Source organism: Sturnira hondurensis, unplaced genomic scaffold (assembly GCF_014824575.4).
Source record: "Sturnira hondurensis isolate 20B ecotype Veracruz unplaced genomic scaffold, ASM1482457v3 Scaffold0006437, whole genome shotgun sequence".
Classification (NCBI taxonomy): domain Eukaryota; kingdom Metazoa; phylum Chordata; class Mammalia; order Chiroptera; family Phyllostomidae; genus Sturnira; species Sturnira hondurensis.
Window position 1 is genome coordinate 8,614,431 of NW_028079068.1, and position 12,515 is coordinate 8,626,945.

The 12,515-nt window shown below is 44.0% G+C and overlaps 1 long non-coding RNA gene across 2 annotated transcripts in view; it reads left to right on the forward strand.

Moving 5' to 3' along the window:
- LOC118989142 (uncharacterized) overlaps positions 1-12,515 on the forward strand; it is a 110,239-nt gene that overhangs the window by 32,146 nt on the left and 65,578 nt on the right. For both annotated transcript variants that reach the window (XR_005066957.1, XR_005066958.1), the window contains exon 3: positions 11,331-11,497. This is a non-coding gene — a long non-coding RNA (uncharacterized LOC118989142). The remainder of the gene's footprint in view (positions 1-11,330; positions 11,498-12,515) is intronic.

Below are 12,515 nucleotides of genomic sequence, written 5' to 3' on the forward strand. Positions count from 1 at the left end.
ACATAATTACGATTATACTTTAGCAGCTTTTTACATCGGAAAGTGTTGGAATTTAGAAAGAACAATTCTGGACATCTCTTTTTATTCCGAATACTACTTTTAGAAGTTTTCTCTGAGGCTTGTTCCTCGCTCACAGTCATAATGCCTTGATTCAAATTATGGTGCCACTGTGTTTGAAACTTGACAAAAGCAAAGTTATCCCTATAGTTCTACTTTACTCCCTTGAAATCTGATAATTTCTTAAGCAGGAGAAAGAGAAGTAGAACTACTATAGAAGTTACACAGGATTTTATCTGTGTCGGAGCCAATTTAGGATGATCATTGCTGGTACACTAAGGAGTTTCCAACTTGTAAATGCTTTCGAGATTGCAACATTAAAAAAAGAAAGAATATAAAAGAGAAGAGAATGCTGTTGCTCTTTTTTTATTATTTGGTTCCACTACAAAATATGTTCTTATTTCAGAATTTGGTAACATCCGTGATAATCTGTTGTCCACATGAATGTCATCCCTCTTGTTTATTGTGGTAAAAAGATGGTAGAGCATAAATGATACAGGGACAAGTTGTTCTTTTCTTTAAAGTTACCTTTTTTAAAGTCCGGAATATTGCAGGCATGTGAGGAAAGTGTAAGGGAGATTATGGAATTAAAATGTTACACAATTATTAAAACATGACGTGTGTCCCTCCAGAAGAGGTAACTATCCTGAATTTGGTGTCTATCATTCTCGCATGTGTTTTTACACTTTCACTAAGTGTGTATGTATTCCTGAACATAAAGAGAATGGTGATTCCTCCTTTTTTACTTTCACAAATTCCTGAGTGTACAGTACATGATTGTTAATGTAAGCACAATATTGGGTAGCAGGTCTCGAGAACTGTTCGATTCTGCATGACTGAAACTTGCTACGCACTGAACAGCAACTCCTCATCGCCCCTGGCAACTCTGTTCTCCTTTCAGCGCCTGCGTCTTCCACTGGGACTGCTTTGGGTACCTCGTGTAAATGGGACTCACACACTGCTGGTCCTTCTGTGACTGGCTTATTTCACTTAGCGTAATGCCCTCAAGGTTCCTCTAAAATGTTGTCGAGTGTAGCAGGAGCTCCTTCTTTTTAAAGGCTGATTAATATTCCACTGTAAGTGTGTACCACATTTTCTGTATCCATTCATTCGTGGATGGCTGTTTTCACCTCTTGGCTAATAAGAAGAATCCTGCAATGAACAGGGGTACAAATGTCTCTGAGACCCTGCTTTTAATTCTTTTGGAGTGAATGTACCCAAAATATAATTGCTGGATCATATAGCAGTTCTATTTTAAATATTTTGTGGAACCTCCATACTGTTTTCCACCGCAGCTGCACCGTTGTACATTTATTTCCACCTGCTTGTGCGCCAGGCTACTGATTTCTTCACATCCTTGCCAACACTTGTTATTTATTTATCTATATTTTTTTGGATAATGGCCATCCTAACAGGTGAGATGATATCTCATTGTGGTTTTGATTTGCATATCCCTGATTAGTGATCTTGAGCATCTTTTTTATATCTTTCTACAGGTATGTAGTCTTTGGAGAAATGTCTATTCAAGTCCTTTGCCCATTTTTAAATCATTTTATTTACTATTGAATTGTAGGGTGTCTTTATAGATTGTGAGTAGTAGCGTATCCATAACTGTATATCCATATGCAGTTTGCAAATATTTTCTCCCATTCTGTGGATTTTTTCCACTCCGTTGATTATTTCCGTTGCAGTGCAAAGTCTTGTTAGTTTTTGTAGTTTCTCTTGTCTAATTTTGCTTTTGTTGCAAGATCAATGTCATGGAGCTTCCCCCCCCATGTTTTCTGCTAGGAGTTTCATAGTTTCAGATCTTACGTTTTCATCTTACGTTGAAGTCTTCAACCAATTTTTGAGTTGATGTTTGTATATGATATAAAGGTCTAATTTCATGTTTTTTTTCAGATTTTATTTATTTTTAGAGAAAGGGAAAGGGGAAGATAAAGAGGGGAGAAAGAAACATCCATCAGTTGCCTCTTGCCTCTGCCCTAACTGGGGATTGAACCCCCAACCCAGGCATGTGCCCTGACTAGGAATCCAACCAGTGACCTTTTGCTTTTGACCTAACCGACGGCGCCACACCAGTCAGGGCTCCAGTTTGATTTTTTAGCATCTGGGTATCCGGTTTCCCTAGCACCATTTATTGAAGACAGTGTCCTTTTCCCCTTTATGTATTTGCAGTGCCCTTATTGGAGATCAGTTAACTGTGTGTGTGTGCGCTTCTATTTCTGGCCTCTCTGTTCTGTTCCATTGGTCTACATGTCTGTCCTTATATCTGTACCAACTTAAGAAAAGTAGTTTCAATACTTCTTTAGGTATTTGATAGAATTCACCAGTGACGTCATTGGTTCTGGGCTTTTCTTTATTGTGAAGTTCATTCTACACCTCCCTCACATTTCACTGGTTTTTCCATAACATCCCATTTCTGTTCCGGGATTCCCTCACATTTCACTGGTTTTTCCATAACATCCCATTTCTCTTCCGGGACCCACCCAGCGTCTGCTGTTACATCTTGTCATCATGTGTTAGTGTCCTCTGGGCTGTGACGGTTTCTCAGACTTGCTTGTTACGGGCGACCTTGTCAGCTGGAAGGAATGCTGGTAGATAATGTGGAGGATGTCTCTGAGTTTGGACTTCTGCTTCTGTTTTTCCAATCCCTTTCTTAGGCCGGGATTATGGGTTTTTGAGAGGACAACTGCAGGGGTGAAGTGACATTCTCATCCCCACTGTGTGAAGGGAATATGAGACCCACTTGACCTTGATCATCTGGCCGCCAGGGGAGTGGTCACCAGGTTTCTCCCCCGTAAATCTATCCCCTGCCCCCTTTCCATAAATAAGGCATTACGTACAGTGTAGACTTGGTTTAAGAACTTTGTTAATCGTTCTGTTTATCTGTGCCCTGTTGTATTTGAACCGTGGCTATACTTTTTTTGGCCACCGTATAGATTGTGTGTTTAAAGTCTTAGGAATTAATAAAAATAGCTAGGCCTAAGGCGGATTTGCTGTAGTTAGTAGCTGTGTCGAATTTTTCCTCTAGTCCTTCCACGTTTAGTTTCTTGGTTTCATTTTAGCATCTTTAGACCCTGCGCAGGGCATCCTGTGCCACCTGGGCCGTTCTGCTCATGGGGCCACACAACTGGTACTTAATTCTTCCTGCAGAAGGAAGCCTTGGCTTCTACAGTTGGGGAAGGAACTCGAGCGTGAGAATGTTTTATCCATACTGGAGCTTTATCTAATCAGTGTAACAAAGTATATTTAGTCTGATTATTTTGATGAAAACTTCTCTGTGTATGAGATTGCTCTAGCAGTTCATGAATCGTGATGCCCTGTGACACAGGTTCTGACGTCACAGCAGGTGGCCCTGCACCCACCTCTGCGGCCAGTGCCAACGCTGAGCCAGGCATAGGAGTTCAGGTCACAGACTGCCTCTGGTTTTTGTGTTGCTCGTGAGATGAAATTCTCAATGGATTTGGTTTTGTTTTTTTTTTTGTCTGATATTTGTGCTCAACTCAAACGACTATATTTTTACTTTCCAGTCCATTCCTAAATAAGAATGAAAGGAGAATAAGTTATTTTTAGTACAATAAGAAATTGTTCTTGAAATTACATGTATAATGTTTTTGTTCATTGCATCATCATTTTACATGCTTTTAAGGTAACTTACTGCTTCAGAAAGAAACTTTGTAGTAAAGTTTGTGATGCCCAAAATGACCAGTTGTGCAAATCCACATTTGCAGACATTGGACTCCATAGTTGCAAACATTTCACTTAAGTGGACCACTTAAAGTCTATTTTCAGAACATCAGAACTTCATGTTCCTTCTCGTGATTGTGAACTTACGTAAGATGTAGTTCTGCGTGCGTTAGGAGTATTTTGTCTTTGTCAGTCTTAGGACCCAGTACTAGAGGAAAACGTTTAAAAAAATACATTGAGAGTTTTGCTCACTTCATGGTGCCTTGGTGTGACAACTCAAAAACAGAATAGTGCTTTTAATCAGCCATAGGGGAAATCCTTTCCCTGGCCCCTCGATTCTGCTTTCAGTCACTTGAAAGAGCCTTAAATTCATCAGGGGATTCCCACGTGTTCTATAATAAGCCCCCTCTGAAGTTTTCCCGTGTGTGAAGAGTGTGGCGTGGGGTGAACATCGCACGCGTCCCACAGCGCTCCGTTGTGTGAGGGCTGTTCAAGTGTGCCGTTACTGTGTCTGAGTATTACTCATTCTTTTTTCTGCATGTGGCTGTGTAAGAATGAGAAAAGCTGAGCCTGATGAAATGAAATACAAAAAATTGATTTGTTCTCAGGTAGGTTAAAGGCCCATTAGGTATCTGATCTTTGGTTATATCCTGGCTTTTTTTTTTTTCCTGCAGTAAGTAAGGAAAATTGCAGAGCCTGGGATACAGTGGGCTGGTGCCTGCCCTCCTCCACACTAAATGTGCCCCTGCCCCGCCTCTTGAGCTGCAGGCTCTCCTGTCCTTGAAGCTCAGAGTCAGGCAGGTTTCTGTCACTCTGGTCTGACAGGGTTGCTATCTGCTGTTACTGTAGAGGTCAGTTTCTTGGAGTGGTCTTAGAAAAGAATAAATGTGGAGCAATTTTGGGGAAAATATCCTGAGATGAAGTGCCATGATGTACCATGTGCAGGTGGCGTGTGGTGAAAAAGTCAGAAGCCTCCATTGTGGACCAGCTGTGCGTTCCGAAGCCTCTGTGAGGGAATGCCTGGCTTCTGGGGGACGAGGCTACGCTTACATACACACCTGTCTCCCCAGGGTCACGGGGAGAACCCCAGCAGTGAACAGGAGCCTGCCATCCACCCACTCTGCCGCTCCGCAAGCCCACTTGCGGAATTGGCACCAAATGGATGTTTTCTTAAATTAGAGGGAAATCAGCAACTGGTGTAGAGAAAGCAGAGTGCCCGGGGGTCATCTGCTTTGTCCTCTGCCAACATGGTGCCCAGGCTTCTGGGCAGTGTTTGTTCTTCAGGACAGTTCCCGAGAGAGAGGACTGACTGATGGAGGGAAATGGGCAGGGACCAATGCTGCACTCCCAGGAGGCTTTGGGAAGTCTTCCAACCCCATCCAAAGCCAACAAACAAACAAAAAAGTTTCTCTCGTGTTTTCCTAGTTCATTTCTCAGGCCTTTACATCTCAAACTTACCTGACGTTTTCACGAAAAAACTGAGGTTTCATGTTCTTAGGCCAGGAAGATTCCTCTTTGTAAGGACACTTTAAAGCTGTTATCCACGTTTTATTTCTCCTTGAATTTTCCTGCTTCTCTAAAATACCCTGTATTTTCCCCCTTACACATTTCCCCCAAATTTTTCTTGAAAAAAATTTCAAGAAATTTTATATCTGAACTGCCTCCGGCTTGCCTGTCTGTGCTTTTCGGGGGGTCCGAGTCAGTCCTTAAGGTCCGGCTGTGTGCCGGGTTCGTAGGAGAGCGCTAGCTGTGGGGCTGCCCGCTGGGTTCCCGGCCACCCTCCCAGAGGGAGGCTGTCTTTAGAACCAGCCAGGCTGAATCTCAGGGATGGTTTCTAGGCTGCTGAGTGGTGACCTCTTTCAGTACAGTTTTTTTCAGCTTCGTCACACTCAGATGCAGAAATCAGAGTCTTGGTATTAGATTACCCCATCTGATTTTGTCTTGGTCCAAACTCAGAGCATCTAGAATGGGGTTGACGGCAGCCCTAAGCTCACAAACGTTTATCGTGTGCCCACTTTGAGCCAGGCTCTGCGATGAGGTGGTAGGTACGGAAATACAAAGGCCAGGCTGCCCTCGTGAGCTTGGAGTCGAGAGAGAGACAGTACGCGCAGCATGGCCGTGGTTGTGGCTGGGAAGCAGTTGGATACTCGAGGCAAGCCGTTCTGGAAGCACTGACACAGGGCCTGGCTTTGGGGGCGGGGGCGGTGGCTGCCAGGAAACTTAGGGAAGATGGGGGTTGTGATAAGTCGGGGGAGACAGAGAGCCGGGGGTGCCCTCAGAGCCCTCTATCAGGTTCTGAGGGTGCCCTTGGGGGAGGTTGCTGCCTATTCAGTGGCCTGTAGAGGCTGGAGACCCAGGAGTGTGCTGGAAACTGCAGGGTGTTAGGACCTACTTGAGGTTAGGGTTGGTTAAGAAAACTGCTCAGACAGTTCAGTTATGAGCATGTGTCAGCATCTCATTGCAGTTCTGCAGTGCAAGGGAAGAGGCCCCTGGTAGATTCGCTCTGGGTAGGAGTACCTTATAGGGAGAAAGAATGAGTAGATCACTGAAAAGAATGTCTGGTTAAAAATTTTGTATTTTTTAAAAAAGTTATTTATTAATTATCTTTTATTGTATTTTTTCATTACCATTTATCTTCCCTATACCCCTCCTGCCTCCACCCACTCCTCTACTCCCAGCAGTCACAACCTTGTGGTCCATGTCCATGAGTTGTTCCGCTTTTTCCCTTTATTGTTTGGTCCCTTCTCCCTAGCCCCTCCCCACCCCCGGCTGTCATCCTGCTCTCTACCTATGAGTCGGTCTATTTTGCTTGTTAGTTCAGTTTGTTCATTAGATTCCACATATAAGTGATATCATATGGTACTTGTCTTTCTCTGACTGGCTTATTTCACTTAGCATAATGTTCCCCAGGTCCATCCATGCTGTTGCAAAGGGTAAAAAATTTTTTTTTCACAGCCAGGTAGTAGTCTATTTTGTAAATGTCCCACAGCTTTTTTAATTCACTCATCTACTGATGGCCATTTGGGCTGCTTCCAAATCTTGGTTGTAAATAACGCTGCGGTAGACATAGTGGAGCTTACGTTCTTTCGAGCTAGTGTTTCCGGTTTCTTCAGGTAAGGAGGTCTCAGAAGTGGACTCACTGGGTTGTAAAGCAGTTCCATTTTAAAGTTCTTGAAGTACTGAATTTTTTGGACCATAAAACACACCTAGGTTTTAGAGGAGGAAAATAAGAAAAACATTGAAACAGAAAATGTGGTAAAATATTTAATAACATAAATAACATAGGCTGCCACCCCCCCACACACACATAGCAAGCCAGGGAAGCTATATTTGGACTATAAGATGCACCCCAGTTTTCCTCCCACATTTATGGAGAAAGTGCATCTTACAGCCCAAAAAATACGGTAACCCCACACTGCTTTCCACCGTGGCTGCACCAGTCTGCATTCCCACCAACAGTGCACAAGGGTTCCCTTTTCTCCACATCCTCTCCAGCGGTTGTTCTTTGTTGATTTACTGATGGTAGCCATTCTGACAGGTGTGAGGTGATAGCTCATTGTGGTTTTAATTTGCATCTCTCTGACGATTAGTGGCATTGAGCATGTTTTCATATGTCTATTGGCCATCTACAATGCCCTCTTTGGAAAAGTGTCCAGGTTCTTTGCCCATTTTTAAATTGGAGTTTGGGTTCTTTTAGTCTTGAGTTTAAAAAGTTCTTTATAAATTTTGGATATTAATCCTTTATCAGATGTATTACTGTGAATATGTTCTTCCATTCAGTGGGTTGTCTTTTCATTTTGTTGATGGTTTCCCTTGCTGTGCAAAAACTTTTTAGTTTGATACAGCTCCACATTTTTTGTTTCCCTTGCCTGAAGCCATACATCAGAAAAACTGTTGCTATGAGAAACGCCCGAGAGCTTAGTGCCTATGTTTTCTTCCAGGATTTTCATAGTTTTTAGTATAACACTTAAGTTTTTAATCCATTTTAAGTTTATTCTTGTGTGTGGCTTAAGAAGGTGGTTTCGTTTCATTTTTTGCATGTATTCAATTTTACCAACACCATTTATTGAATAGACTATCTTTAGCCTATTGTATGTTTTTGCTTCCTTCATTGAATATTAATTGATTTTAAAGCACGGGTTTACTTCTGGGCTCCCTGTTCTATTACCCTTGTCTATGTGTTTGTTTTCATGCCAGTACTATGCTGTTTTGCTTACTCTGGCCTTGTACTGTAGTTTGATACTAGGTAGCCATGATTCCTCCAGCTTTGTTGCTCTTTCTCAGGATTGCTGTTGCTGTTTGGGGTCTTTAGTATTTCCACATAAAATTTGGGAATATTTGTTCTAGTTCTGTGAACCACCTGTTTGTCGGGAGTGTTTTGATTACTGCTTCCCTTTCACTAGTTGGGAGCTGGACTCCAGGTTCTCTGATTGTTCCTGATTTAGTTTTTGAATCTGTACGTTTTTAGAAATGTACCCTGATTGTCCAGTTTGTTGGTGTGTAGTTGTTCATAATAGTCTCATACAGTATTTTGTATTTCTTTGGTGTAAAAGTTGTTACTCCTCCTTTTTCATTTCTGAGTTTATTTATGTGGGTCTTCTCTCTTTTTTTTTTCTTGATGAGCCTGGTGAAGAGTTTGTCAGTCTTGTTTATTTTTTCAAAGAACCAGCTCTTGGATTCATTGATCTTTTGTTTTTTAGACTCTACTTCATTTATTCCTGTCCTGATCTTTATTATTTCTCTCTTACTACTCACTTTTTGAGCCTTGTTTGTGGTTCTCTCTTCAAGTTCCTCTAAGTATCTAGTTAGACAGTGAGCTTTTCTGTTTCTTGAGGTAGGCCTGTGGTGCTGCGAATTGTCCCTCTTAGGATGTGTTCCCGTGTCTCACAGGTTTGGGGTTGTCGTGCTCTCATTTCTGTTTATTTCCAGGTATCTTTTGATTTCTTCTTTGGTCTCATTGTTAATCCAGTCATTGTTCAGTAACATGTTGTTTAGTTTCCATGTCTCTCTGTGTTTTTCAGTTTTCTTGAGTGATTGATTTCTTGTTTCGTAGCATTATGGTCCGACAAGGTAGTTGACATTATTGCAATTTTCTTAAACTTAGTAATACTGTTTTATGTCCTAACATAGAGTCTATCTTACAAAATGTTCTGTGCACACTTGAAAAGAATGTATATTCTGCTGCTTTGGGGTGGAGTGCTCTGAAGAGACCAGTTAAATCCATTGGATCTAGTGAGTCATTTAAGACCCTTGTTTCCATCTTGATTTTCTTTCTGGGAGATTTATCCATTGATGTCCATGGGTGTTAAAGTTCCCTACTATGACTGTATTCCTGTCAGTCTCTCCCTTCATGCCTGTCGAGATTTGCTTTACATATTTAAGTGCTCTTACGTTGGCTGGGGTTACAGGAATCCAGAGGGTAGAGCTATTGCCCCCCCCCCCCCCCCCCCCCCGTTGATGCCGTTTGGAGGGGAGTATTCCACCCGAGAAAGGTGGTGTCTGCCATGTGGGAGAGTGACTCAGCACAGGCTGTCCCTTCAATTCTCTCCCAAGAGCTGTCAACCCCAGACTGTCCTCGGGCAGCTCTGGTCCACTCTGCCCTTCCTCTGCCGGAGCCCAGGGTAAGTGGCTGCATCTTGAGCCATCCTGCCCTGGCGGACAGGAGCCCCTCGGCTCTTCACAGCCAGGTGTTATGTTGGCGCCTTTCCCAGGTCTGGTGCTCTAGACTGCGGAGCCCAGCTTGGTGTTTAGACCCCACGCTTGGGAGGGGGATCCCCCTCAGCTGGGCTATGCCTTCAGAACTTCAGCTGCTGCTGTGGGAGCCCCCGCCAGCCCTCTCGCACCTCCTGGCAGTCTCAGTGTGTCTTCTGTAAGTCCTTCGTGTATAAGGCGTCTCTCCAGCTGGTCTTCAGCTGGTTATTTGGGCTGCCTTTCCTGTAATTTAGTTGTTATTCCAGTTTGGTCTTGGGAAGGGGCTAGTGTAGCTTCCACCTAATCTGCCGCCACTTTGGACCCCAAAAATCTTTAGGCTCTAACTGGTAATTGAGAGTTGAACTGGAAAATGGGAATGAGTTCTCCAGAACAAGCCTCAGTCTTCTTGAAGTTCATTAGAAAATTGCAGTAGAAAAAAGCATTTGATCTGAAATGCTGTTGATTTCTCCCCACTGGAAAGTTACGGATTATGTAGTAGGCCACTTGGTTCGGTTCCAGACCCGGTTTGGGGCAGTTTTTCTTTTATAGGTTCAAGGTCATCGTGGAGTGCAGTCAAGTTTTCAGGGGTCTGTGGTGCAGAGCTGTGTAAACTAAGCTGACGACAGGGTAGATGTTTTTTATTCTGAGGGCCTCGGGGAGCTGCCGAAGGAGTTTGGAAGCCCAGCCATGAACATGAGCGGTGCACTGGCCGCAGTGGAGTAGCAGGGGTAGGCGTTAACAGAATCCGTTAATTTTCCAGGGAAAAGGATGAGGGCTTTTAGTGCGGCCCATCTGTTCCTTTGCCCTCTTCCTTCCCCACCCCTCCACCTGGAATAGCTCTGAGACAGGAGTGTAGCTGGGGAGTGGAGGCGGGACTTAGTAGTTGCTTCTTCTCCGGAGGAATAGGTTTTAACTTTAAAACTGAGATGGTGATTGTTCTTACCACAATGAGAGCGAGATGACGATGTTGAGATGAGGATGAAAAGGTGTTAGAGGTAGCAGCCAGATTGAGATAAGATCTCAGAGAAAGGAGTCCAGGCCCTTGGTATGGGGTAGGGGCAGGCAGACTCTGCTTCCAGCCTTGGGCCCAGCTGCCCTGCTCCGTCCTTCCCAGCTGGTCCCATCTGTGTCCTGAGGTCCCAGAAGCAGTTTCAAGAGCTGAGGCTGCGAGGCAGGCCCCTTTGGGCCAGCCCAGATGCAAAGGGGTGGAGAAATATATTTCACCTTTTGATGGGAGGACTGCCCCCTGTCACACTGCAGAAGAGTGTGGACACAGGGAGGCATTAAACAAAGCAGTTCCAGAGCCATGGTGTCATCTGGGCTCGGCCTTGGCCTTGAGGCTGTTCTCAGTGATTGCTGCTGTAATTTGCCGTCACTATATAAGATTCTACCCTTCCTCAGAAATCTGCAGGCCGAATCTGCTTTAGTCCTCTGGGGGGCATCTGCCGAGGTTGAGATAGAACCCTCACAGGTGCCCTTGTCCCAGGTGACATACCTGCTGGCGCCTGGTGGTCTTTGCTGTGTTTTCTTGTCACTGTCAGAGGGTTTAGGGCAGAGGTGTAGCCAGGTTGTGAGAAACGCGAGGGAACCTGACCTCAGGGTATGGGGCATTTGCAGTGGTTTGGGGAGGTCAGACCCCTCAACTCTCCTCTGGTTTCTCTGTGGTCTTACTGTTTGATACTGTCTCTGTTCACCGTTTAATCACTCTCACGGCAACAGGTTGCCGTAAAAGTAACACTGCATAATTCCCTGGTACAGAGTCTTTGGGCGTATTTGAGAATATGTCTTTCCTACACTTGATGTGGAGAGAGTGTTGTCCTTAACTTTTATTCCTGTTAGAAACCTGCGTTCAAAAGGAATAATTATTCTCATTTTGCTTTCCTAATGTCATCCAGGTTGCAAAAATATCTGCCTCTACGGACCCAGGAGGACTTACGTATGGGAGCAGAGGCAGTCAGTGAGTCATACCTGCAAGCTGAGAGTTCACTTGAGCCTCTCCATCCAGTCAGGAGGTTTCCTAGGCAACCATTTATGCAGTAATTAAAAGAAGAGGAACTAAGAGGTATGTACTTGGAAATTTTAATCCTCAAATGCAGTCCCTGTCAGATTGAGACCTCAGAATTCATTTTTTTTTTCGTTTAAAGGCTTAACACTTAATTGTAGAAAAACACACTGCTAAGACATGTGTGTGTTGTGCTTTGTCTTTCTCTTTTTACTACTTTTTCTCTAATGGGAATGTTTGTATTTATTAATGCTGGCTCATTTGGGAACACAGAGGAGAAGTTACTGCTGTGATGTTATTTGGAAAAGCCATTATCTTTCCCTGTGCCCGTTTGAGTTTGTTGTCATGAGTAGGAATTCTAGGGTGTGGAGAAGAGAAGTTTATTCATCATTTGTTTCTTCTTTCAGTGCTTGAGTTGATACTTACTTGTCCCAGTGCTTTAGTGACTTTAGTCTGCCTTAGATGACCGAAACATACCGCTCTGTGGCTCAGGGGAGAAAGTAGCAGGCTCGTCCCTCCTCGAGGAGGAATGGGGACTCTTCCGGCCAAGTGCACGCAAACAGCCTGGGTTCGCTGAAGGCTCTCCTTTGTCTCTTCACTCTCATCCTTCTTATATAGGTTTCTGCTTGCATGTGGTGGTCATTTCTGTTCCTCTCGGACTTTATTTAACATGGACTTTCCTGAAATTCCCTTTTAATAAGTAAGGAGCGTCGGGAAAGAGCAAATTCCTACCAGTTATGTGATAGACTCATTTTCAGTAGAGCTAGAAATCTGTAAAGAACCAGAATATTTAAATGCTAACAGTGCCAGTTTTAAAGAGGGTGGTGTTATGACCCTCCAACCAGCTGTTGTGAAGAAATGTGAAACTCAGGCTGAAACACAGCAGCAAATGGCTGCTTTCTCCTGGAGCCTGGGGAGCCGGCTCCCCACTCGGAACACCCGCGGGCTTCAGGAGCCTTTGGAGCTTGTAGCCAAAGGCTTGAGTTTTCTCAAAACTCAAAGGCTTGGGTTTTCTTTTGGACATCGCTTGCTGATTCCCTTCTGTCGCCAACACTTGGAGACTCTGCTGCAGAAAGGT